Raw genomic sequence first — 26,827 nt, 5'->3', positions numbered from 1 at the left:
AAGAGATTGATTAATCTGGCCATATACAAAGATGACATCCATATCTATAAAACACAATACAAATGTGATGTGAAGGTAATGTTGGGCAGTGAGAAAACATGGGATTGCCAGCCAGAGACTCCTTAGCCACTTAGGCACTTTGCCAAACCACTTAACTTTAAGAATCTCACTTTTCTGATATGTGAACTCACTGTGATAGTGATATTAATAATGTCCTTCATGTAAGAAGATGACGTCACTAATCATCCATCAGTGGGCCCTGTGCCCCTGAGTAATTTTCTCTGTGGTAGGAACAAGTGGGCATTGATATCTTCCCACATCCCAGCTCAATGATCCTACGAACAATTTCAAGAATTTTCTAAGCTAAGATTTGGGGTACAAGAACAGGACCCAGAACAGAAAGAAGACAATTTACTATCTCTTGAGGTTTTGATCCAGGGCAAGAAGAGTCTTTAGAGACTCACGGCCAAAACCAGAAGCAGTCAGAACAACTGAAACTAATGTTGTTCATGGTTAGCTAGTCTTGATTTTCTTCTCAAATTGGAAAAAGATCAGGTTGTGGCTATTAGAGTCCTCAGTGATGAAGTTGCCATTTAGTGAGCATGGGAAAGTTACATCATCTGTAACCCCAGCCATCCTTGGGAAACAAAAATTCCTTGAGATTAAGTAACTTGCAAAAGTTATAGAGCTAGTGATAAATTTAGGACTGAATCTCCTTGTCTTTCCATTACACCATACTACTGTGTGTGTTAGAGCTGCAGTTCCCCTCCTCTTAGAAGTTTGATAACTTGAGCCCAGTTGTGGCAAAGAGGAGCCCAGTGGCAGCTTAGTGACCATAAGGTCCTCCCCTGACCTTGCCTTTAAAGTCACTTGTCCACATCAAATCTGAGACTCTCTCAGTCCCTGGAGATCTGGTGACTAACGCCTGTCTGTAGAGCTTTAGGTGTACATCTTCATAACATGTTACCTTATCCCTGGCACGGAAGAGGGATCCATATTTTGCCTGCCTTTAGCTGCTCTAATTACTTTGATCAGCTGGTGCAGGAAGCAACTGGAGCTACCTACAAACAGTTTGCTTCCTTTCTGTCGTGCTTGGAGAGTGATCTTTTCTTGGCTGGAGCCAGCTGTTCCAAGATCGAATGAGGGCTAGTAAATAGCATTCTTGCACTATGCTCCAGTTGCATTATGCATGTGTCCTCTTTCCCTACCAAGATTACAAATGGGAAATATATAATCGTGTGTCAGTGATGATGATGGTAGCTAGAACGACAATAACCATAATAAGTAGAAAGCATAGGGGATCTCTGGGTGGCTCAGCAGTTTAGCGCCTGCCTTTGGCCCAGGGCGTGATCCTGGAGTCTCGGGATCGAGTCCCACGTCAAGCTCCCTGCATGGAGCCTGCTTCTCCCTCTGCCTGTGTCTCTGCCTCTCTGTATCTCTCATGAATAAATAAATAAAATCTATAAATAAATAAATAAATAAATAAATAAATAAATAAATAGCATAATATTAGCTCCTTATGACATGCTAGGCAATATGCTATGTAATTGCTGAAATAGGATTCCAGAAGAGACTACGGACTTCAGAGATCATACAATTAATCACTACTCTATATTGTTCTTAAAATTCTACTGGGGGGAATTTTGGAAAAGAGAGAATGTAGATCAGTTTCCTGGCTTTGAAGATTAATGTGAACGCTCAATTAATTCTATAAACATCTGTTAGATGTCTACTGCATCCTGGCCTTTCAGCTAAATGGTAAGAAAATTCAGAGATGGAGTAAAAAAAAATTCTTAAATCTATCTCAAGAGATAGAAATGTGAGAAAAAAAAGACTTCCAAGATGATTTGAGGGGAGGGGAAATGATGCAAAGTGTAACAGGAGCCCAGAAAAAAAAAGATTGTCTAACCTGGAGAATCTGAAAAGGATTCTTTTTTTTTTTTTTTAAGATTTTGTTTATTTATTCATGAGAGACACACAGAGAGAGGCAGAGACACAGGCAGAGGGAGAAGCAGGCTCCATGCAGAGAGCCCGACGTGGGGCTCGATCCCAGGACTCCAGGATCATGCCGTGGGCCGAAGGCAGGCGCTAAACCACTGAGCCACTCAGGGATCCCCCTGAAAAGGATTCTTATAGAGGCTGGTATCAAGTTGGTTCTTAAAGGTAATGATTTCTGCACATGGAGAAGAAGAGGAAGATTTTCTCACTTAGGGAATCCACCAAAATTACTAGTAATCACAGCTACCATTGTTGGATATGTAGTATGTACCCAACACTATTCACATTACATTATATATCTTGATTTATTGAGCATTGATAACAATCTCAAGGATGATGGGTATTCTTTTCTCTAGTTCACACATCAGACAAATGAGATTCTTAAAGTTAAGTGGTTTGGCTAAGTACTTAGGTGGCTAAGGAGTCTCTGGCTGGCAAACCCATGTCAGAATTCTCACTGCCCAACATTACCTTGACATCACATTTGTGTTGTGTTTTATAGATATAGATGTTATCTTTGTATATGGCCAGATTAATCAATCTCTTAATTTTTGTTGTTTGTTTAAGTAATATTTTCTTCATGGTCTGCAAAAAGACACAGAAACAAGAAGCAGCTCAGCCTTAGACAAGGCATAATAATAAAATAATAATTTATCAGCATTATTATTACATTTTCTAACCTGTATTGAGCTTTACTAACTGCCAGATATTGTTTTGAGTACTTTATGGATATGATTGCCGAACTTCTTTAGGAAACAATTATTCCCAGCCTACAGAGATGAGAACACCAATACATATCTACATACCTAGGTTATAGGCTAACCTCGTATCTCATTTACTTTGTGCAGTTCTTTGGGGGGAAGGGACGTTTTCTCTGAACCCTATTTTATTTAAATCATATTCAAACTCTACTCCTTTCTCAGCTGCCTCCTTCCCTGACATTTTTCTTCTCTTTGACAAAGCTCCAAATTTATCTACCTCTGAATTCAGTCTATTAGAGTCCCTGGGCAAAAGGATTCCATAATGATACAGACCAAGCTGTGCTGACCGAGGGTTCCAAAGGTCCCTTAGTCCCCTCTAGTGTAAAAGGAAGTCTCATGGATTGCATAGAAAGGCTGCCAGTCTGACTTAGAACACATTTGGATGCTTAAAATACCAGTGCAGCAGAAGGCTGGCCTACCAGATGAATGCTGACTGGCAGGAAGAACAGACATTCCAAAGAAAGGGCTGTTTCTCTTTAACCCCCAATGCTCATCTGGGATTCACCTGGGTGTTTGAAATAAATTGCCAAGAGCTTCAAGAGTTTTGTTTGCTGCAAGAAAAAAATGGGAAAAGAAAGAGAGCTGGTAGTCCATCCTTTCCTCCCTGAACCTGAACCCAGCTGGAGAAAACACAATTCCACTAACTAGTGTCACTTTCAATGGATAGCCACTCACATCCCTGAAGTCCTCGTGGACTAATAGGAATAGGTGCCCTCCCATCCTATTACATACCTCTAGTTAATTCAGTCTCCCTCTCTCCTGGACCAGAAATTTATACCACCTCTTCCCACCTTAAATCTCTAACTACTTCTCATTCTTGCCTGATGCCATTGCTTCTTATTTCCTATAGAAATTAGAAACAATCAAAAAAGAACTTCCATATGCTCCCACCTACCAATCTACCAGCAGCTCTACCTATATGAGCTATCATCTGTCACAATGTATGAACTAACCACTATACTGTGTTCTAGGATCCATCCCCTTGTGGTCTCTCAAAGATTTTACTCCCTCCAATGTTTCATCTCTTTCCTACATAATAAGTTCTCCTATCTGTATACAAACATACTGTTGTTTATCTCATTTTAAATCTCTCAACCCCATTTCTGCATTCAGCTACTATCCTATTTCTCTGTTCCCCTTTATAGCAACAGTCATCATGAGCTGTTGGCACACCACATCTTCCCTTCCATTCTTGGACTCACTCCAATCAGACTTTCCTTCACCACATGCTCTTGTGAAAACCCCACCCACAACACACACGTGGCCCAAATCCAGGGCTTGATTTTCACACTTCATCTTGCCTGACCTACAACAGCACTTGACTATGAGGATCAAGATTTCCTTCTTGAAATATTTATTTTCTGGAATATCATTCTTGGTTCCATATCTACTTAATTGGCTGCTCCTTCTAAATACTCTTTGTTGGTTCCTACTTGTATCTCTGCCATCCAAGTGTACACAGGTCCAGGGCTTACCCTTCAGGTATCTTCACCTTCGATGCCCACTCCCTTAGAGATCTCATCCAGTTTCAGACTTAAATACTACATCTATGCTGATGATCCCCTGGTATATACCTCAAATTTAATCTGTTCTCTAAACACCAGCCTAATAAGTACAATTTCCAGGTAATATTCCTCTGATTTTTAATAAGCCTTGCACATTTATCATGCCCCAAAATTAAACTCTTAATTTCTCATTCTATCCCCAAATGTGCTCATCTTGTAGTCTTCCTCATTTCAATAAATGGTAACTACATTTTTCTATTTTCTTGGTCCAAAAACCTTACAGTAATCCTTGACTCTTCTTCACTTATCCCTCATATCAATAAATCATGACAATTCCTCTCTCAGTTTATATTCAGAATCTGACCACATCCTACCACTTCCACTGTTCCCACCTTAGTTCCATCTACCATCACCTCCCTCTTACCTGCATTACTATAAAACTATCTCACTAATTCCCTTTCTTCAATCTTTGTTCACATATAGTCTCTTCTCTATCAGCAGAGTGATCTTCTAAAATGTAAATCATATTGTGTCACTTCCCTGCTCTAAAATCTTCTCATGGGATCCCTGGGTGGCGCAGTGGTTTGGCGCCCGCCTTTGGCCCAGGGCGCGATCCTGGAGACCCAGGATCGAATCCCACCTCGGGCTCCCGGTGCATGGAGCCTGCTTCTCCCTCTGCCTGTGTCTCTGCGCCTCTCTCTCTCTCTCTGTGACTATCATAAATAAATAAACATTTAAAAAATAATAATAAAATAAAATCTTCTCATAACATTCAGAGTAAAATAAAAGTTCTTACCACCAGCATTGGAAAGACAGGATGGTCTGAGTGGCCCAACTTGAAAGAATAGCATTCACCAGTATTCTCTCATTTGTTCAGGTTAAAGCCTAGGGATCATCCTTGACTCCAATCCTTCTCTCACATTCAATCTCCATTCCATCAGCAAATCCTGTCAATTCTGCCTTTAAAACATCACAGAATTTAATCATTTTTTATCATCTACATTGCTACCATAGTACTTCAAGCCACCATTATATCTCATAAATAATATTTTCATAGCATTCTAATTGGTCTTCCTGCATTAACATTTGCACCTTTCAGAGTGATCCTGATAAAGCACAAGTTGCATTATGTCACTCTGTCCACTGCCAACCTCAGAGAAAAATCCCGGTTCTTTACTATAGATTAAGTGACCTATAAATTTGATGAGAGAGCGATAACCATCAAAGAGTAGTTTCAAGGAACAAGAATCTTAGGAGTTAAAAGTTAATTAAAGATGATAAAATGGTAACAGCCAGTTTAAATAACTACTTCAAGAAATGTGGCTGTGAACAGAAGGGAAAAAACAGGATAATAGGTACAGGTGGCTTAGGATTGAGTGGGAATTCTTCCATAAAATAGCATAAATGTTAGCATATTTTCACATTTAGAATAGTTACTGGAAAGGGTAAGGATGAAGATACAGTAGAGAGAGATCGTGTGTGGCCCCAGAGGAAGCAGAAGGGAACGAGAACTTGGAGGCTTAGTTGACAACGACAGCTTCAGACAGGAAATAAGACACACATTCTAATGAGGCAGAAAAGGAAGAGAGGATTGGAGTGATGCAGACACGCTTGTAGGTGGTAGGAGTAAAAGTCAAAAATAATAAAGAGATCCATGTGATTGGAAAGTTTCACCAATATTGATCATGCTCATTGAGTAAGTTAATATATTTTAAAATCAATATCAAATTCATAGCAAATAGATAATATGTACATTAAAACTGAATCTTATTCTGAGTGGATTTCTTTTTAAAAATAATGGTTATCAATATTACATTTCTGGAACACATATGCTAATTTGATGCCAAGCTTCTATTACAATGAGGAATATCAATGTTTTTATAATGGTGGTTTATAGAAGCGCAAGGGTTCAAAAATGGGTTCCAGTGAGTTAATTTTATTAAAAACAATAGTTTTGTTTCCATTGCTATTTTAAAAGACCAACCAATAAATAATTATTTAAAGTTTTTTCATCACAAAATGGAAGCTTAAGTGACTTTAAAAGAGATTATAAGACAGTCAGTAGAATTCATATGACCACACTGATGACTCAGTCAGATAGTTCATCACTCAGCTGAGCAAGATTAGCTATTGTAGAGGTTTTTGCTAGTATATAGATTCACATTTGTCTATTCTCAGTCACATATTATTTGATTTATACACATGATTATACCCATAGTTAACCATCATGACGACAGGCCACTTAAGTCATGTTACAGCTGAAATATATAGCAAGTTACTAGGAGCATAAGGAATTATAAAAAGTTTGTGAGTTTCCCCAAGATGCTTTTCACCAGATACATGTTGAATGAAATTGTTCAAAATCCTCTTGTATTCCCTATCTTAGCAAATGGTACACAATCTATTCAGTCTTTAGATGCAGAAACCTTTGAATCTTTTCACTCTTTCATCTCTATCAATCCCCATACCCAACCAATCAATCAATCACATCACCAAGACAGCAGACATTCCTCCCTTAACACCTTTAGAATGGAATCCTCAACCTTCCTGCCAATGCAGAGCTTCCTCACTTGGATCACTACCATCCCACCCCAACGCCTAGCCCTCTGTGTAATCCTCTTCCAACCTTGAACCACGCTTCTTCTCCTGCTTTGATTCCCATACTTGGAGAGTTCCCTAGAGCTTTTAGGGCAAAGCTCAAACTCCCAAGTAAGATAAACCATAAGGCTCCAAACAGTACAACTATTTACTTGTCTGAATCTGACCTTATTCCTCCTTATTGTTTCCCACTTCTCATTTTATTTCAAGCCTATTTATGTTTCAGTTACAATAATAATGAATGTCTTAAAATGCAATGGGATGACCAAATGTAATTCCCTTCACTGGAATTCCTTCCACCTCCTATGTTTTTAGCTACCTCCTATTTATCCTTCTAAGTTGAGTACTGAATGAGTGGGAAATATCAGAAAGGGAGACAGACATGAGAGACTCCTAACTCTGGGAAACGAACAAGGGGTGGTGGAAAGGGAGGTGGGTGGAGGGTGGGGGTGACTGGGTGACAGGCACTGAGGGGGGCACTTGATGGGATGAGCACTGGGTGTTATGCTATATGTTGGCAAATTGAACTCCAATAAAAAATAATAAAAAATAAAAATAATAAAATAAAATAAAATTAAACAAAGTTGAGTACTGAACTTGATACATACTTTGAGGGGTCTGTTTCAATTTTTGTTTCCATAGCAGAAATACGTTTATCCTGATATAATCCTATTCTTCTCTATGATCACTCTTGAGTTAGCATTTTATGCATTTAAGAAAATTAGGAACAATTACATGCTTCTTATAAGAGAGAACTATGATTCATACACTTGAAACTAACGTAACACTGTATGTTAACCATACAGGAATTAAAAAATTTTTAAATAATAATTAAAAAAAGAACTGTGAAATAAGGTAAAGATGTGATAAGGCTAATGGTTGGACCATATAGCCATCTTGAAAAGGGAAATGCATCAGAAGCATGGAATATCCTATTCTGATATGATATAACATGGGTTTTTCTTCAAACCTCTACTAAACTATGCTGTTGGCTATATCTGAAAAATGCAGGATACCAACTTTCTCATTAGAAAGGAGGTAGATATAATTGTACACACTTTTAAAAAGTAATAACACCACAAAATATACAAGTTAAACAATAAAGAACATAAAGTAATCTTGCTTTGACAATTCAAAAGGCACTACAGATCTCATAATATAATCACCAAATTGTAGACGCTCAGAAAATGTCTATTGAACTGAATTCTCTGGGTGCTGGAATGGCACACAAGTACTGTATCTACATGTCACAAATTTCCACAAGACAACTCCTGCAACCCATTTCAAAATAAAGACTAAAATTCTTGTCCAGACCATATGGCACTTAAAACAATGCTTAATTTATTTCTATGTCAACTCTGGGCCCTTCATTTTGGAATTTAAGGATTGTGCCCTCTCTTTTCTTGCACTAACTTGGGAAGGAGAGATACGACTGCTTCTTTTCCCAACTCTTAAGGTCCATTTCAAATTTTGCCTCCTCCACAGGGCCTTCTGGGCAGTGGGCTGCTGATAAATGTGTAAGCTCTGTAGATGAGTGGGCAGAAGAGGAACACTGATTTACAGTGTTTGCCAATTTTCATGGTATAAATACTCCCACCATGGCCAATTTCAACCTACCGATGGTTGAGCAACCAGCTGTATGTTGAACGATGAGCTCTCCACTGCAGGTTCCAGCCAGCTCCACAATACCACTGCTTCCAGGTAATGCTGGTCCATAGACATCTCTTGCTTATCTGAGTTTTGAGGCATGCATGGGTTGCTCTTGCCCCCACAGCAACCCCCACTCCACACTTCACTGTCACCACCTTATACTCTGACCGATTATAACTCACCTGTGTCCTATGTTCCTGGAAAAGAACAAAGGTCCAGAAATTCTCCCATTCATTTGTTCTCAGAAATCCCCAACCCCATTTTAGCTAACTGTGAAGACCACCATGTTCTGATACTCTAAATATTCTTAGATAAGACCATTCTCATGATTCTCATTTATTTGTCTCCATGATGTCAGATCACTTTCCTTTTCTTTGAAACATTGCTCATGAACAAACTCTCTCTTTATTGCAATAGCCTGAATGAAATTTTCTCAATTGTCTGGTGTACTTTATCTTTCATCATTCTTTGTTGTCAATTTACTTGTGTACTGAAACCTCTTCCTACCTCCCCATTGGGCTATACCATTAGGGATGCCCCTCTGCAGTGGAAAAACTCTCAGGCCCCTCCACACCAGCCCCGGCTGTGGTTGCAACTCCTATTTAGGGACCTCTGCAGTATTGCTTGCTCTGATAAAAGAAAGGTCTCCAGGTGGGACAGTGGAAGAGTTCAGAGCCTGAATTGAAATTCATGAACATAAACCTTTCCCATGTACTGAGATCTCTCCTTCACTTGGGTACAGTCCTACTTGTCTGCAGTCATGGTGGTGGTAGTAGGTTGAGGGAGAGGGGGTAGGAATGGTAAATGAAAACCAGTCACTTTCCTCTTTTCCCAACACCCCTCTTGTAATACCTTCACCCTTGAACTTACAAGCTCAGACCTTGAGGCAATGTCTGAATTTGCAACCAGCTGGTGAAGCTGGTATAACCTCTGCCCTACCAATCTTACCCCCAAAGATCATTAGAAATGCAAGATCTGAGGCCCAGATACACAGAATGAGAACTTTCATTTTAATAACGTCCCAAGTGATTTATTTGCACATTACAATGTGAGGGGATAGTTTCCATACAGTGTGCCAGAGGAAATACTGTGTACAGGCAGGGTCCAAAGGGGGGGGGTGGGGGGCTCCTAATCCACTTTGAGTGGTCTTAAGGCAATTTCCATGAAGAAGTGACATCTAAGCTAGAGACTTAAGATCCACACCCAGTTGCCTGCAATTTCAACGGGGACAGAATAAATGCAGCAGGGCCTGCAGGCTTTCTCTGAGTCCTACTTCCTTCATTCATCTTCCCTCTGCCCTCTGGCTCTCTGGAGACATGCTCTGCTTGTTGGCTGTGTGCCTGGCAATCTCAGGCACTCCTGACACCACCGGGTACAGAGAAAACCCCTTTGGCCCTGTGAATTCCCTGTTCTTAGAATGGCTTCCACCCTAGTGGAGAGCAAGCTAGTCTTTGGAAGGATTTTTCTCTACATGTCGCTTGGATAGAGAGATGACTGATGGCTTGATGAATTGTACACTGAGCTCTGACTCTTAGGCACTAAATATAGACTGTGCACATGTTGGAAGAGCTAAATTTAGCAGCACTGGCCAGGAGGGAGGGGAGGGGCTCTGGGGCTCTCCCAGGACTGGATGGAAGGAAACAGCCCTAAGTGATGCCCAGCAGCTGCTCAGCCTAGGACTATTTATTATTCCTGGCAGGGAAGGAGGGGCACTGGAAATTTCATCCTAGGTTGATCTGTCTGTTGGAAGGGTTTGTTGAAAGTCATTTTTCTGTTTAAAAAAAAAATGCAGATCGGGAGGCATCTCGGCCTCCATTTGATTAGTTTCTCCCATTTGGGTTATAGCACGGTGCTGTCCTCCTCAGGCTGAGTTCTGATCTCCTGGTGGGTTATTTCTAATTCTGTCCCATGCTGCCCCAGATCTTCTTTGTTTAGTTAGATGAGAAGGCTCTAATTATTTAGATTGAAGGTCAAAATGAGAGTGGATCTCTAGTGCTGCCAAATTGCAAAGCACCGAATTGCCCCTTCTGGTTAGAAAAATCCCAATGGCCTGGTGTACTTTGGGGAAAGCCGCTTAGCTGGCAAAGGGAGGAAAAAACAGGATCTTTGTTCAGGTTGAGGCAAATAAAGGAAGAAACAAGATCCCTTGGCCTCCTGCCCCTCTTCCACAGTGTGAAAAGACGGCATTAGTGCAGCACTTAGCCTCTCCGAGCAGACAGCAGGCAGTCAATACAGGGTGGCATCAGTTCAGGACACGGAGCGTGTCTGCTGGCCCTCCATCCCCCATGACCACACCAGTGACCATCTGCGGACAGAGAAGCCACAGTAAACATCCATTTGCCATTTTCCCCTTCATTATCAAGAGTCTGTGTCCCTTTCCTATGGTAAGATAGAGAAAGCTCATCTGCCTCATCTGCATTTTGATTGCTGTCTTTGGGCAAGGACACCTGAAAACAGCCTCTGAACTCCCCCTACAATCACTTCCCATTAGACTCAATTACATGGTCCTGGTAAGGAAGAGAGGAAAGGAAACTGTCTCCTTGCCTGCCTGTGAATAAATCATATTTGATTGATTCCACCATGTTTTCCTCCACTTCTCCTCATTCCCCCAAATCAGAAGGAATTAGAGAACCCTGTAGTAGATATGCCATATCACTCAGCATCACAGAGGACCATACCATCTGCCATTTCTCTCTCACTTGCTTCCTCCCAAGGATGCCTCTGAGAAACTGTCTGTTCTCACCCCCAAATAAAGGAGGCAAGAAAGAGTTTGACTTACTGATTATTTAAATGTTCTCACGTTCAGCAGTTTGAGGGCAGATGTGATTGTTATTTAGGGGCTCCCAAACCATGCTTTGGACAATACAGCTAGCTCCCCTTTAAGAACTAAGGGAAAACTCAGCCTGTGTTCTTAGGAGACCTTTCCAAGAAATCCTAATCATGCTAATTCTCAGTGTTTCTACTAGCCCATGCTTATATCCCAAGGAGTTGGAAAAAAGAGTCTCTTGCTTCATCATGGAGGCTGAATATGGTGCCTAATATGGTTCATGGACTTATGATAGATGGTGCTAGGGAAGCCAAGAAGCCATGGGGAGCTTGTGGCCCAGTGGCTTTTTGTGGATCAGTTCACAGGAGTCTAGGTCCTCCATACCCTACCTGCCTCCCCACCAACGTCAGGTTTCTATCTCACTGCCTTGAAGACTTGTGGCATGACTCCTCTCTCAAGGCTTTGGTGCCTCTAGAAGAAGAGTCAGCAGGCCATAAAACCTCTCTGACAAGTGTATCAGCAACATGTAGCTAGCGGCTGGTATCAGCTATCCTGGTGTCACCTGCCACCTCAAAACAGTTTCTCATCTTAAGGAAGGTAGTCTTGATGCTGGGGACCCAAAGTGGTAGGTAAAGTAACTTCACAAATGTACGTTCACCTCATTTGACACAATCAACTGACAAATGTCCCCTCTTTCCAATGTAGAATGTACTTTATTATTTGGTTCATCTTTAATTATTAAGGACCTTACTGGGTGCTCTTTCAGTGATGACCTGCCATAGGCGCATAGACTCTCTGAGGATTATTGGATTCCACAGAATGGTGCATCTTCAACTGTTTCCACTCACTAGACAACTTTACAGCTCTGTAGGAAAACAAGTTAAGCCTTGGAAAACTGATAGTAAAGCAACTGATCCTTATCTACAGAAATGCAAATGAATTTTGTGGGTAGAGATTTGATTTACTTCCATCCTGTAAAAAAGTTAACTCCAAACATCATATTTGACTGCCACTCTAGACCGAACCAGTGCTATATCTATTAACAAATTCCATTCTGCGATCCTGACTGCACGTGTCTTTGTGTTCTTCAGATTATCCTTGGAACAGAGGTTACCATCTTACTCATTCCCTAACCAATGGGTTAAATAAAATGTTTGAAATTTTTCATTTTTGTATTTGTATGTGAGTCATAATTATTACATTTTTGAAAATTGTACTTTAGCATAACTTTAAATCATAATGCTAAGAGCTATTATATCATATTAATAATCATTCCCTATATCAATTCTACTTTCCATTTTCTTAAAGGAAAAGTGGCAGAAGAAGGAAATATTATCAGTTCATGCTACATTTAATTCTGTGGTACAGAATACTAGCACAGAAGGGCTCTTTTGTTGTTTCCTTACTCATTATAAGTAATAGGAGGAGATAGTCACACATATTCATATTTATTTTCCTGGTACTTTTATGTGCTGTCTAATTTTATACATCATAGCAATCTTGTGATGAAATTATTGTTATTATTGTAATTATAATATTGTAATTACAATATATTGTAATTATTATCATTATTAGAAAACACTTGTTCTCAACTAGCCACTATTTTAAGTTCTAAGCATATGTTAACATATTTAGGGACACCTGGGTGGCTCAGAGGTTGAGCATCTGTCTTTGGCTCAGGGCGTGATCCAGGAGTCCTGGGATCAAGTCCCACAATCAGGCTCCCTGCATGGAGCCTGCTTCTCCCTCTGCTCGTGTCTCAGCCTCTCTCTCTCTCTCTCTCTCTCTCTGTCTCTCACGAATAAATAAATGAAATCTTTAAAAAAAACAGACAAAACCTATTTAATCATTAAAGCAACACTAGGAGGTAGGAGGAATTAATATGTCCACTTTCTAAACTAAGATACCAAGAGGTTCAGCAACTTACCCAAGGTCATGCAGCTAATGAGTGGTAGATTCCCATTTAAACCCAGACATTCTAACTTCAGAGCTCTTAACCTCTTTTTACTTGAGCCCAATTTAGAAGTTGAGAAAACTGATAGTGAGGTTACTTGCCCAGTAACATAAAGCAAGTAAACGGTAGGCTAAGATTTATATCCAGGTCCATCTGATTTTAAAGTCCAGCTTTCTCAATCATAACAAAAAGAGTGAATTTATTGAAGTTGGATAGAAGCTGAAATCAACTTATAACTTCTGTCCTATTGACAACCCAATCAGATTTGCAGAAATCAGAGAAAATAGCTCACATTTTGTTCCTCCATATCAGCTGGAAGAAAAGGCGTTGCATCTGGATGGCTCAGTTGGTTAAGCTGGTAAGCGTCTGACTCCTGGTTTCAGCTCAGGTAATGATCTCAGGATCTTGGGAGGGAGCTCCCTGTGAGTCTCGGGGCTCAGTAGGTAGTCTGCTTGAGGATTCTCACCCTCTAACCCTCCCCCACTTGCTGGCTCTCTCACACTTTCTTGCTCTCTCTCAAATAAATAAATCATTTTTAAATTTTTTTTAAAGATTGTATTTGTTTATTTGACAGAGAGAGCACAAATAGGGGGAGCAGCAGAGTGAGAGGGAGAAGCAGGTTCCTTGCTCAGCAGTGAGCCCAAAGCAGGATCCATCGCAGGACCCCAGTATAATGACCTAAGCTGAAGGCAGATGCTTAACTGAGTCACCCAGGCACCCCTAAATAAAGTTTTTTTTTTTTTTTTAAAGATGTTAAGTATTTGAACCTACAGAAAAAAGGTGCAGCACTTTGTATCTCCCTTAAGGTTTGCAGGGTCAATGTTTGGCTATGTGCTTTATTGATCTGGGACCTTGTCCTATTTCTTACCATTATCCCACAATACCGAGAGGGCAGTAGTATGCCCTGATGGACCTAACCTCATTCCTTGGGCAGAATAAAGTCAAATAAATATTGTGGAATTGCAACCACCTGATTGTCGCAACATGGAGGTGCCTACTCAGCTGAGATGCTGACTGTCCCCAAACATGATGACTCCAGCAGAGCTTCTGGTAATTACTGGGTGCTGGGATGGGGAGCTGTGGGCTGTGGCTTAGGAGAGTCAAAGATGGGGAGGAGTGTGGCTGCGGTTGTAAGGAAGAAAGAATTTGGGGAAGAGGCCCCTGGAGAGCAATCGCGCTGCTAATCAGTTAAGAAGGCTTGCTGCCTTAATCCCTTACTCTCCAACAAAACAGCTCCAAGGCCTCTGACTTGTTCCTCTCCTTTGTCTCCTGAGCTCCCTCCCACACAGCTTGCCCCCACCTATTGTCAAAAATGGACCAGAAGGCAGGCTTCCCCACTCCCCCAGCCCCACCCCCTGGCCTTGCCAAATTAGAGCTTGGAGCCCCAGCACCAACGCCAGGGGCTCCTGGACTCCCTCCTCCATCACTGCTGCTGGCTCTGCATTGCGGTAATACAGTCACTGAACCTCCAAGCATGCTCTCCCAGCTGGGATCTGCAGTGCGGTGCCTGTCGGCAGGTTCCCTACCCCCTCGTGGCGGCCCCTGCGCTGCACTGAGCTGCTGCCTGCAGGTTACATAAGCCCCATACAGGCATGCAGTGAATTCATCTTCTCTGATATCCAAACTTCTGGCCAGACAGTGAAATCTGAAATGCTGCTTGCTAGGTTGTCTTCCCCTCTGGAGCTGTCAAATAGCCATGCTCCAAAACAACAAATCTAGCAGCAGCAAGTACTCTGTGACAGGTCAGAAAGGCAGCCTTACCTAATCAGGAACAGGGAACTTTTCTTCCCAAGAAAACAGGAACACTTGGGAAGGGGATCCCCTGCATGCACTTTAACCTCTCTTCCAGCACAGAGCCTCACCTGACCTGCAGGTACAGGCTGCCTGTGACCCTACTGTGGGCCCAGGAAAGCCAACCAAGAGAAATGAAGAACAAACTGGTTTGTAGTAAGTCTTCTCAATTGCCCCTTGGCTAACTGATATTGTAGGTAATTGCTCCCTTTCAGACTTTTCTAGAATGTTCTACCCTGGAAACAAGAATTTTCCTTGGGGTAATGGAATAGTTCTACTTTCCTGCAGGCAAGGGTGAATGGCACCTACTTTCTTCCCTCACCTCTGACCCGCTACAGCCACTCTCTTCCACCCAAAGGAGCTTCTCAAATCATACCAGGAAGCCCAGGCCTGGGAAAATCTACCCTTCATCTTCATGGGGACTCTCTTTATCCCGTAGAGCACAGGCTATCCAGCCCAGTCCACCAACCCTTCTGCCTTTGTTAGATGTAGGTAAATGTCTTTCTAGTGAGGACAAAGCATTTTGCAGGGTCTGCTTCATTACCTCCTGAGGCAGCAAGAGGAGCCAATGCAGAAAATTGTGTCATAGAAGGATGATCAACAACCTCAGTTTGTCCTGGCTTAAAGGGACAACATGGGGTTTTCAGCTGAGAAAGTCCCAGGCAGACAAAGATAAGTTGGTCGCCCAAGGCAGGGGAAGGGGATGGCAACACAATTTTTTCTTGACTTGACTTCTGGACAGAAAGTTTTTTTTTCCTTTCCAAAGTATATGAGAGAATATTTGCTCCTTGAAAAAAGGCAGTGAAGGGGACATCACTTCACGAGCATGCAAGAAATTTAATAAACAAAACTTGATTCAGAATGTAAAATACCAGAGAATTCTGGGAGAAAGTATCGAGAGACCTAATGGACTAATAATGTTCAGGACATTTAATCTTCAGCTATGCCTTGTTTATGCCAATTGGAGTGGCATAAGCCATAAAAAAAAAAAAAAGACTCCATATCCAGGATGTCAGGATGGCATCCCCACAGTCCTCTCCTGGCTCAACTCATCATACACCACCCCCCTCCTCTGACTTAAACTTAGAATAGTCACAGTAGTCTTCTGCATGGCATTTTCTGGGCATCAGATGTGGGTCTCTTGGAAGCAGACAACTGCAGCATAATGGAAAGAGTGCTGGCCTAGAAGTCGGGACACCTGAGTTCTATTTTCATCCCAGTCCCCCCTCACTGTATGACCTTGGGCAGGCTCTCAACTGTAAAATAAAGAAAACAGTCCCTACCCCATCCTCCTCCCTGCCTGCATCTCCTCAGGCAAAAGTGGAGGGAGCCTCTCCGGACCCTTCTCATAGGTTGTTTCTTCATCCACGAACCAAACCCAAATTTGCTTCGGTGCCAGAAAAACAGAGCTCTATTTGAACAAAGGGTATCAACGCAAACTACTGTAAACCAGTTTTTTAAAAATGTCAAAAATTTCAAAAGCCTGATGACTCCTGTTGTGAGGAGTCACTGTTGTGAATGAGCATCTAATGACTCCAAAGACTTACACCCTCACCAGCAATTCCCAGACTGTCTTAAGTCCTCAGATCCCATGCTAACCCCCTTCTGCCCAAACTTCAGGACTCATCAGATCCACCTCATTGGATTTTTCTGTGCATCCTCTTCTTATTTACTTGTATATTCTTAAAAAGACCTCCTCAAATGCTGAGGGTATAAATTAAATCTCTTTCCAGACAACTTTTGACTGAATCTGTACACCTTTAATAATAATTCACCCAAAGCTAGGGGTGGGGTGGAAGCCAGTCTTAACCAGTGGCTAAAAGCCTACAAGCACAACTCAGATTGGGCTGACCTGAATCCCCTGACCTTGGAAGAATTTTCAGGGTTTGAATCCCTAAAAGATCAGCACTTGAACCTTGAGCAGGAAGTCTGAGGGCTTGGGTTCAAGTGCTCTCTCTGCAACTTACTACAATGGATACTCTAAACTTCAATTTCATCATCACTGTATCAACTATACACAAACTGCTTCATTTCGAGAGTATTCTTGAACAAAGCACACTGCATGAATATATGGTTTTGGAGAGGGATGAGAACACTGAAAATAAAGATGGGCAAATAATTAAATAGAGAACTCTGGCCCCACCAATTGGGCAACAGAAAGACTATTCACCAAGTGGTCTGAGATGATAAGCAGACTCAAGACTTCCGGGATCCATCGCTCAAGCTAATGACTATTCTTTGCTTAAGCTCACTAATCCATAAAACTTATAGCACAGTCTTATTTGGCCAGTACTTTATGAAACTATACTGTCTTAATTTTGAGCTGCTGTTTATTTAAGGAGATGTACAAGATAGATATAATACCATGATGGGATCCTGTCTGTAAATTGCCAAGTCTACTGATGTATCTTTCCATCAAAGCTCCTTGACCTGTCCAAATTGGGCTTTTTAATTTGAATGATGGAGGTTATATTCATTGCTCATCACAGAGACCTGCTGTCTCTTTCTTCTCAGTTTCTTTCTCTGCTTCCTGATATTTTATAGTACATTTTCATCTTTCTTTTGTCAAGGAAAAATATGAAGCAAACTTCCAGGCTCACACCTCACCTGCTCCATCTGAGTGTTTATTCTCAGACCAGTTAATGGTGAGACAGGAAAGCCAGTCTAGGAAAGGGAGCAAAGCATGAGAAATTACAGCCATTTGAAGTCCAAAATAAATTTGAAATACCTCTGAAACTATAATCTATGTCAAAGGAAAAGCAGACTGTAATTAAAAGAAAGAAAAACAATGGGCTCTAACCCACAGGACTGTATTTTCTATGTTAAAAGAGGAGTACAGGCTTTCCAGGAAATAAGCAAATTGTCTCATTTAAGTGCAAAAATTATATATTGTACTTTTGTGCTTTTGGGACAGGGACGACTATGTGTTCCTTGGTGCCTGTTCTCTATAGAACTCATCTGATGTTTAGCTGGAAAATGATCACTTGGACAGAAGATTGTACTTCCCACCCTCTTTGCAGCTGAGCTTGCCTCTATGACTACTTCTGGGCACCGAGCTCTACGAGGAAGGGTTCTTGTACAACTTCTGTCAAATATCTTCTAGAAAACAGAAGCATGCCTCCCCTTTCTCCTTCCTGCTGGATGGAATGTGGATGCAAACTTGGGAACGAAAGGTGGAATAAACCTGTTCAGTGGATCTCGTAGCACGTAAGACCCTGCTTAACTGCTGGCTGTTGCTATGACAAAGAGAAAAAAAAAATGTATATGGTTTAAACCACTGGGATTTTGGTCACTCACAGCTCAACCTACTCCTTAGTGACACACCCCTACAACTTGTGGAAGAACACTTTGCATTCAGTCAACAATTACAATTGCCACAATTATGGTAATTGACTAAACGAATATGCTGGGGATGTTACTTTCCTCACATTTTTAGAAAACGTTTGGTCTTTGGAGCTGCAAGGATATATGCGAGAGACAGGATTGGGGCATGATTCACTTTAGCATGGAGAATGAAGCAGCTTGTGGGAAACATATATTCTGATATATGTTATATAATAAGATATTTATATTATATAATTTTATATATATCATATATATGTATATATATGGGCAATACTACATAGATGGTAAGTAGATAAATAGATGCAGATCAAATGCCATCCAGCAGAAGTTGCAGTGAGCCAGGACTCAAGGAGAAGCACTGTTACTAGCTGCTGGGTGTATCAATTGGTAAAAGTTTTTGAAACCAAATTGCCAATAAGTATCACAACCTTAATAATGTTTCCTCTCCTTTATACAGTAATTCCATTATTTAGGAATCTCTGGGAAGAACGTGGACAAAGAGCGATGCCCAAAATTTCCCTTGTGGCCCTGGGTATGGAGAACCTGAGGGCTCAGACCATAAATCCACGTGCCATGAAAGGTCAGTTGGCAGTTAATCGTGTCCCTTTGCATGAGCCGATTTTCACGGAAGGAGCTTCCCGTGTTTGGGGCGCGGGGGCGGGGGCGGGGGTGCCTGGCCTGGACTCGAGAGCCGGAGGTGGGGCATCAGGGCGGCAGAGAAGCGTCTGCCTCCCACCCGCGCCCACCGGTCAGTCCACCCTCAAGGCGGAGCCACCCACACAGGCTGCAGAAGCTCTTCCAGAAAGGAGCCCCGCCTGCAGGGAAGCTCCGTCGGGTGCTCAGCACGGACGCGGGGGAAGGCGCGGGCACCCTTCCGGGCCTGGGGAGGGGCCTGGGGGCGCGCCTGGGCGGCCGAAGGGTCCGCAGACGTGGGCCCGGGCCCGGGCCCTACCCCGGGGCGCCCGCTGCAGGTCGGCGGGCAGGTGCTGCCCTCCAGCGGCGGTGCGGCTCGTCACAAGGCAGGAGCCGGAGTGAAGGCGGGGAGGCCCCGAGCGCGGCCCCGACTCCAGGCACAGCTGAGATGCGTGTGTGGGAGGCACGCAGGTGCGGACGTGAGCCGTGCGGCCTGAGCTGCCGCTGTCTCCTTTGTCGCCCAAGGTCGGAGAAATAACTGAAATGTACAACTATCGAGAAAATTAAGTGGAGTATGATTTGTCTCGTAACGGGGGGCCCTGATCTTACCTCTGCCTCTCCTTAGCTGCCCTGTCTGGCTACGCATTGCCTGGCACCCCAGGCGCTGAGAGCCTAGAAACTGTATTTCTCAGATTTCCTTGGCAGCAGGTGTCGGATATCATCAGTGGGTGGCACTTTTTGAGGTTTGCAAGTCAGAAGCAAAGGATAGGCCACCGGTTGTGGCGGAGGCTCTAGGTGTGAGTGTGAGCATCAGCAAATGGCTGGTATGGGGGGGTGCCAGCAGCTCTCGGGGGCCACAGGGAGCTGAGCTCAGCAGTAGTGGCATCGCTGAAATACTTGTGTTTCTAGATCTGGGGCTTTCCTGATTGATTATTGCTCTCTTCCAATGGGAGGTGTATACAGGTCGTAGAAACCTTACATTTCCTGTATTTGAAGTCCTTCATATTGAAAATACCTAAGTGCTTCTGTTTGCAAAACCAAGACCTGATACGGCACAGCCTGTTGTTTAGCACCTGGGCTCTAGGATTGCTCAGACTTGATTCAACCCCGATTCTGCACTTAATTCTAGTGAAACCTTGAGCAAGTTTCCTAACCCATATCTGCCCAATTTCTTCATCTGCAAATTGCGTTAATAAAATCACCTACCTCGTAGGACTGTCACATGGATAAATTATATGATATATATTAGCATCTACAAACATTAGATGTCATCACTATTGAATATTGAATGACTATTAAAGTTGTATAATAATAGGTATCAATAGTGGTATAATAGTAAGTAGAAAAAGAAGAAAGTACATATGCGGTAGAATCTCAACTATCTGAAATACACAAATAGAAATATACCAACATGTTTTCTCTCTAGGTGATGGGTTTACAGGTGATTCCATTTTTTTCTGTACATCTTTATTGTTTTTAAAATTGTCTACAATAAGTATGTGTGTCCTGCTTTACCAAAGGAATTGATGTATAGTGTTACTAAAATAGCCTATAGGGATGTTACTTATGTATATATTCAGTACTCAGCAGTGCTCACAAATTCAACGTCCCATGCAAACATACGGAAATAATACTGTCTTCTTGGCATCTAATATTCACCATTTTTTAAAGTTATTTTCTCACCAGCCCAAAGACAAGTAAACATCGTGATGAGTCCAGATCTGGGAACAGTAAAGCCCCATTTCAGAAAATTTGCAAAAGATAAACCATGCAAGTGGCAGAAAAGTTTGTGAAATTATTCTGAGGAAACTGTTTGCCACTGACTACAAAGGGGCTGAAATCTGTTTCTGGGTCTACTGTGGTTTGCTATTTCGTTGCAAAGAGATTTCAGGGGTCTGAGGTGGCTTTATGCTTTGGTTTGCCCTAATTCTTTTCCTTCACTTTGACTGCATTGCAGGAATAGGGTGGCCATACTCCAGCTTTAGGTCTGTTGTTGTCACGGAGTAATTAGTAATAATAATGCTTCCTTTTACTGCCAAAAGTGTCTCGGTTAACACAAGAGTGTATATGTGTACTCTGTGCAAGACCTATCCAAATAGCAGTGACTCAGGTTTTAATAAAGGTCTGCATACAACAACAAGCATAGAATTCTTCTTACTTAACTATCCAAAAGTGGCATCTGTTTTGTTTTTGGTTTTCCTCTTTGAAAATTTTGCCTCTCTCTTTTTTTTAATTTTTATTTATTTATTTTTTTTTTTATTGAGGTAAAATTGAGTTTGAGTGTTTGATGAGCTTCCTGGCTTCAGAGATTTAGCTCACTTCGGGCCTACCTGAAAGCACCATACCTAATACGTTTCCCTTCTCTAGCTAGGGGTAAGTTGGGGCCTTAGGGTACCTCTTGAAATGAGTATTTCATTTTAAGAAAATAGTAGTTTGTTGTGTATCTGTGTTCCAGTTTATAACTATGTAACAGCGCTACCCACTAGGAATTTCCAAGCAGTCATACCAAATGTAACTTTATGACCAGGCCTAGTGCAGGAGCATTTTGCAGAAATGAAACAACCCCAACTGAACTAAATTGAACTTGCTGTGTTACTGATAGAAATGATAGAGGAGCCCATTATTCAAGCTTATCTATTCATCATTTCTGTCTATGTGGTTTTCCAATTAGCTTCTTGAAAAGAAATATTGTTTTGGTCAGAATTTTTATTTACTTTTTAATTTCCTTTTTATTTCTTCATGGTACTTGGAATAGATCGGCATAGAGCAGACGCATCAATCAACTGAGTCACCAGGCTGGATGCTGGTAAAGATAAAAAAAAAATCATTAAAACAGAGAACTGCCTTTGAGTTTATAGTGTAGTGTGGAAGACAAAATATATACACACCATGTTTTTGGTTTGTTGGTGCATAATCTTGATAACCTGGAACATGTGTCTGCATTTTCTCTCTGTTACCGGAATCTCCTGTCTTTGATCCTCTATGCGAGCTTGTGGACATCTTAGCTGGAAGACGGAGTACTAATTTAATTGAGGAAAGCATATTAATGAGGAACTGAAGGTAAAGGTGATGGAGCCCTGTCCTAGAAAGACCTACAGATACTCATGGAAAGCTTAAGGACAAGACAATCCTTGCATGACAAATGCCAGATGAATGCTGTAGAATCTGAGAGGGAAAAGAGATGAGATGGGCTTTGGAGGGACAAGGAGAAGTCTCCTGCAGGAAGTGAGTGAGCTAGGTTTTGAGATGAGCAAGAAGACCACACTATGCAGACAGAGCTTGGACCCTAGCAGAAGTTCTAGGACCCCCAAGTGGGGCACAAAATCAGCAGTATAATTGTTGGGGAGTTGAGGGAACAGTCACATGGACACAGTGAGGGAGGTCCCAATGGTGGCTGCATAGAACAGTGGATGCCGATGTGAACCAAGGACTAGATGGACCCTTGCTCCAGTGTGATGGCTTTATTCATATCTCTTCAAACCAGCCTAAACCCCAGTTTGATGATGGCAGTGAGGAGAGGAGACTCCAGGTTAACTGAAAAGACACTGTCCTATTCTAGTGAAGTGGGGCTCGAAATTAACATTGAATAGAGGTTTGGAAAGCAAAGAAAGCCAGTTTTCTTGTACACTTATATTTGCAGACTGAGATGTACTATTTGTGTCTCTATGACAATCTTACTAAATGTTCATGCTGCTGGCTTGGGAAGGGAGCCCAGGGAGGCCCTTGTCTCCAGGGCCCATCATCAGTCCTATGGCACCTATGACTTAACAGAGATTGACTTACTTGCAAGGTGGTTGTGCAACCGAGCAACAGGGGTCTGGATGCTTTCCTACTGCTAAAGTGACTCAGTACAAAGTGACTGAGTCCATCCAGCTGAAGCTACAAAATTAGACTATAAATCTCAGAAGAACACAGAGCATTACCTGTCAACTGGTTAACTTACCATTTGCCTCAGTTCCTCCTGAAGCGAATGGACAGTTTTCCCTGTAGTACTTCATTTGACATTTCTGTTCCCCTCATAAGCATAAAAGGGGAGATGTTAGAGCAAACAAAACATTTCCTTTAATAGTGGGACAATGTATATTCCAGAAATCAGCACACATGTTGCTTAATCATACATTTTCAAAAATATATAGTCTTTATTTTTTTTTAAGATTTTATTTAATTATTCATGAGAGACACAGAGAGAGAGAGGCAGAAACACAGGCAGAGGGAGAAGCAGGCTCCATGCAGGGAACCCAATGTGGGACTCCATCCCTCGTCACCAAGATCACACCCTGGGCTGAAGGCAGCACTAAACCGTGGAGCCACCCAGGCTACCCTATAGCCTTTATTTTTAAGAAAAGTTTGCATTAGATTCTTTGCTACATCAGATTTAATATGCCTGTCTTTCTTGCCAACATCAAGCTGGTTAGCTAATTTCCTACACGAAGTGGTCCTGCCTCATGAAAGGCAAGCTTGTTAGTGGAATGAAATAGAGCAGGATCAACGTGTTTTCACACAGCATATTGTGAACATCAGCATGGAAAAATAGGCAATGTCATCATAAATCCCCATTTCTCAAGTCTCTTGAAATAAGAGTTGGCCAACCTAGTTCAAATTATCCACGGGTTATTTTGCAGAAATCTCTTGGGTAGAGACGAAAATTGAGCCAAAATCAGAATTACTGAGTGGCATTTATGATTTGTCCTTCTTCCCAACATCTTGAGGTCCTAATGAAACCTACCAATCATAGCGCCTGGCCGTGCACTCCCTAGAAGTGAAGGCAACGTGTTTCCATTACACTGGGGCAGGACACAAATTGAAAATGTCAGCTTGCATTTTTTTTTTGTCTTATTGTTTTCTTTTTCTTGTAGCTATAGATGAGACTATAGAGTAGGAAGGGTTTAGTCTCTGAAAGAGGCTTCCTGGGTTGGTTGGCTCAAAGAAAGAAACAGCAGTAGTGGATGCTTTGTATTACCTGTACTAAAATTTCACTTTATCTTATTCATTTCTTTAATCAAAGTAATCAATAGTAAAACCTTAAATCTTGGTTTATAACATTTACCTTTTTAGAATAAGGCAAAAAATTAAATAGAATCACAATTCAATTTTTAAAAACTCACAGGGGAAGAGGGAAAGCAAAATAGATATAGTAGCAAGATGCCTGGGTGATTCAGTCTATTAAGCGTCTGCCTTCGGCTCAGGTCACGGTCCCAGGGCCCTGGGAACAAGTCCCATGTCCATCTCCCTGCTCAGAAGAGAGCCTACTTCTCATTCACCCCCTGTTGCTTGTGCTCTCTCTCTCAGTCTCTGTCAAATTAAATAAAATCTTAAAAAAAAAAAAAAAAAAAAAGATGGGACGCCTGGGTGGCTCAGTGGTTAAGCATCTGCCTTTGGCTCGGGTCATGATCTTGGAGTCCTGGGATTGAGCCCCACATCAGGCTCACCACAGGGAGCCTGCATCTCCCTCTGCCTATGTCTCTGCCTCTCTCAGTGTCTCTCATGAATAAATAAATAAAATCTTTTAAAAAATAGGAACAGCAATGCCATGATATCTATGGATGGTAAGATTATAGATTATTTTTATTTTCTCCTTTTTACTTTTGTGCATTCTCTAGGTTTACTATTTTAATCATAAACTTTTCATGTTTTTTTTTTTTGAGGGGAAGAGAATAAGTGCCCATGAGAAAAAAACTCCACATATTCTAATAATTGTGACATATTGGGATACAACTGACAGGGAGTATGGTAAATGAGACCTAATATTGAAAAGGTTTTGTGGTCTATAACAGAATGAATAAATTGAGTTTAGTCATGTAGAATCAACAGTGGTGGAAAATGGAATGTTCCTAGATTCTATGCATTCATTGCAGAAGTCCTTATTCCCAGTATTTTTTAAAAGATTTTATTTGTTTATTCATTAGAGACACAGAAAGAGAGAGGCAGAGACATAAGCAGAGGGAGAAGCAGGCTCCATGCAGGGAGCCCAATAGGGGCCTGGATCCTGGGACTCCAGGATCACGCCCTGAGCCAAAGGCAGATGCTCAACTGCTGAGCCACTGAGGCGTCCCCCTTATCCTAGTATTATAAATTTTTCCCTCAGTTGGTGGGTCTGTGCTTAGATCAAAATCTGTTATCCTATCTGATAGAACAGAGGCACAGTGGGATGTCTGGCAAGTGTATCTCCTTTGTGGAGCTGATAGCACCCCCTCACCTCACCACAAGCGTTTATTTGCCTCCAATGATTCATGACAATGTCAGTGAGTCTAGGAGAGGGGTGAAAAATTGAGAGAAATAAGGGAAAACACATAGCAAATCCATCATCCGTGGCTCCGAGTTACATGCATAAATTGCTAATGGACCCCTTTGTTTTGACGTTTGTGGGGAGAAGCTATTACTGAAGTTACATTGCAGTGTGATTGCAGGAACATGGGACAGAGTCTGAAATGGAAAAAGGAACTTTGCTCTGATGACCAGACTCTCTGAATGGGAGGGAGTCATGGAGTCTTTATGGGAACTGGTCCTTGGAACTTGTGTGAACTCAGCCACCTGGATAGACATGTGCAGGGCCGAGGGAAAAAGGGGCTGTGTAAACCCACTGCATGACCCCCACTTTAACATCTCAGGGCCAAACAGTCCTCTTGTAGGGTCCTCCCCACCCCCAGCTACATGCACTTGGAGTGCACATTCTCATTCCTACAGCCAAAGAGCATCATGGGCCAGGTAAGCCACCCATGTCACGACGTGATAGGAACAAGCTAGAGAAACAGAACTCAGCTCAAAGCACACCTATCAGCTCCCTAGACCAGCAGCTCTGCTGGCCACCAGGACCACTGAGCTACAGCAACAGAAGCCACAGCAGAGAGGAGCAGGGCTTCTATCATTGTTTTAGGAGCTCTCTTGGGGATCCCCAGGAATGCTGGGAGGAAAGGGGCTTTGGAAGGGTCCTGGGTGATGCATTCACAGGTGTGGGTCTAGAGCCAGCATGCCTGCTCCCGAGACCACATCAGAACCAAAAAGCTCATACTGCCTGGATGCAAATACAATAGCAGAAGAGCCTCACTCGTGGGTTTGTGTCACTTGAACAGTTATGTAACTTCACATAGAGAAAAAGCAAGTTCATAGCCACAGAAAGAAAACTAACTTTATCCAACCATCCCACCTTCAGAGTGTGTAACTTGGAGGGAAATGACATGTTTTTGGCTGCTTTGTGAGTGTTCTTGAGGATCTGTGTGTGTGTGAGTGTGTGAGTATGTGCATCTGTGTTCACCTTGTCCCAGGAAATATTTAGGTCCATTTAAAACAGAACCAAACATGAATATGTTTTAAAAGAGGAATCTAAGTAGCGCAAATGCCAAGCCACCACAGACGTAAGCTAAGCCAAATGACAATTTAAAAAGTAAGACATGCAAGTTTGGGGAGCCCCTGCTGCTAACTCTGCAGAGGGAATAAACATTCTTGGAGTACCTGCCCTGGGCCAGGCACGTGATGGCCATTTTGTCTCCTGCCCTTCAAATAGGGTTGGTCTAGAGATAGATTAAGCATCCTTGTGTTTCACTGTTGCCTACAAAGTGCTGTTTCTCCCTCTTCTCTGCCTCTCCTATAGAGACTCTGGAGATAAGATTATGAGATAATACTACCAAATACCCCTCTCTGTGGCATGCTTCTTCAGAATTAAAGGATCCTAACCTTCATTATTTGAAAATGTTCATGCCCAGTGCTTGCCTCCCTGTCATTACTCCTGCTCTAATTCTTGCTAATTTCAATATCCACATGGACTATGTTTTCAAATACTGGCCTGCTGTCCCACACCATATTTTCCACTACACCTGAGATCCTCAGT

The 26,827-nt window shown here is 42.1% G+C and overlaps 1 long non-coding RNA gene across 2 annotated transcripts in view; it reads right to left on the bottom strand.

Annotated features, from left to right (window-relative positions):
- Window positions 1–26,827, bottom strand: part of LOC144315198 (uncharacterized) — a 60,423-nt gene that overhangs the window by 24,233 nt on the left and 9,363 nt on the right. Inside the window, exons 2-3 of one of the 2 annotated variants that reach the window (XR_013380958.1) lie at window positions 21,891–22,007; window positions 21,699–21,805 (exon numbers count right to left, since the gene is read on the bottom strand). The exons of the other annotated variant lie outside the window; for it this stretch is intronic. This is a non-coding gene — a long non-coding RNA (uncharacterized LOC144315198). Of the gene's footprint in view, window positions 1–21,698; window positions 21,806–21,890; window positions 22,008–26,827 lie in introns of those variants that run through there. 2 annotated transcript variants of the gene reach the window in all.

This window comes from Canis aureus, chromosome 6 (assembly GCF_053574225.1).
Source record: "Canis aureus isolate CA01 chromosome 6, VMU_Caureus_v.1.0, whole genome shotgun sequence".
Lineage (NCBI taxonomy): Eukaryota > Metazoa > Chordata > Mammalia > Carnivora > Canidae > Canis > Canis aureus.
The sequence above is the reverse complement of the archived record's forward strand: the minus strand, read 5'-3'. Positions and strand labels throughout refer to the sequence as shown.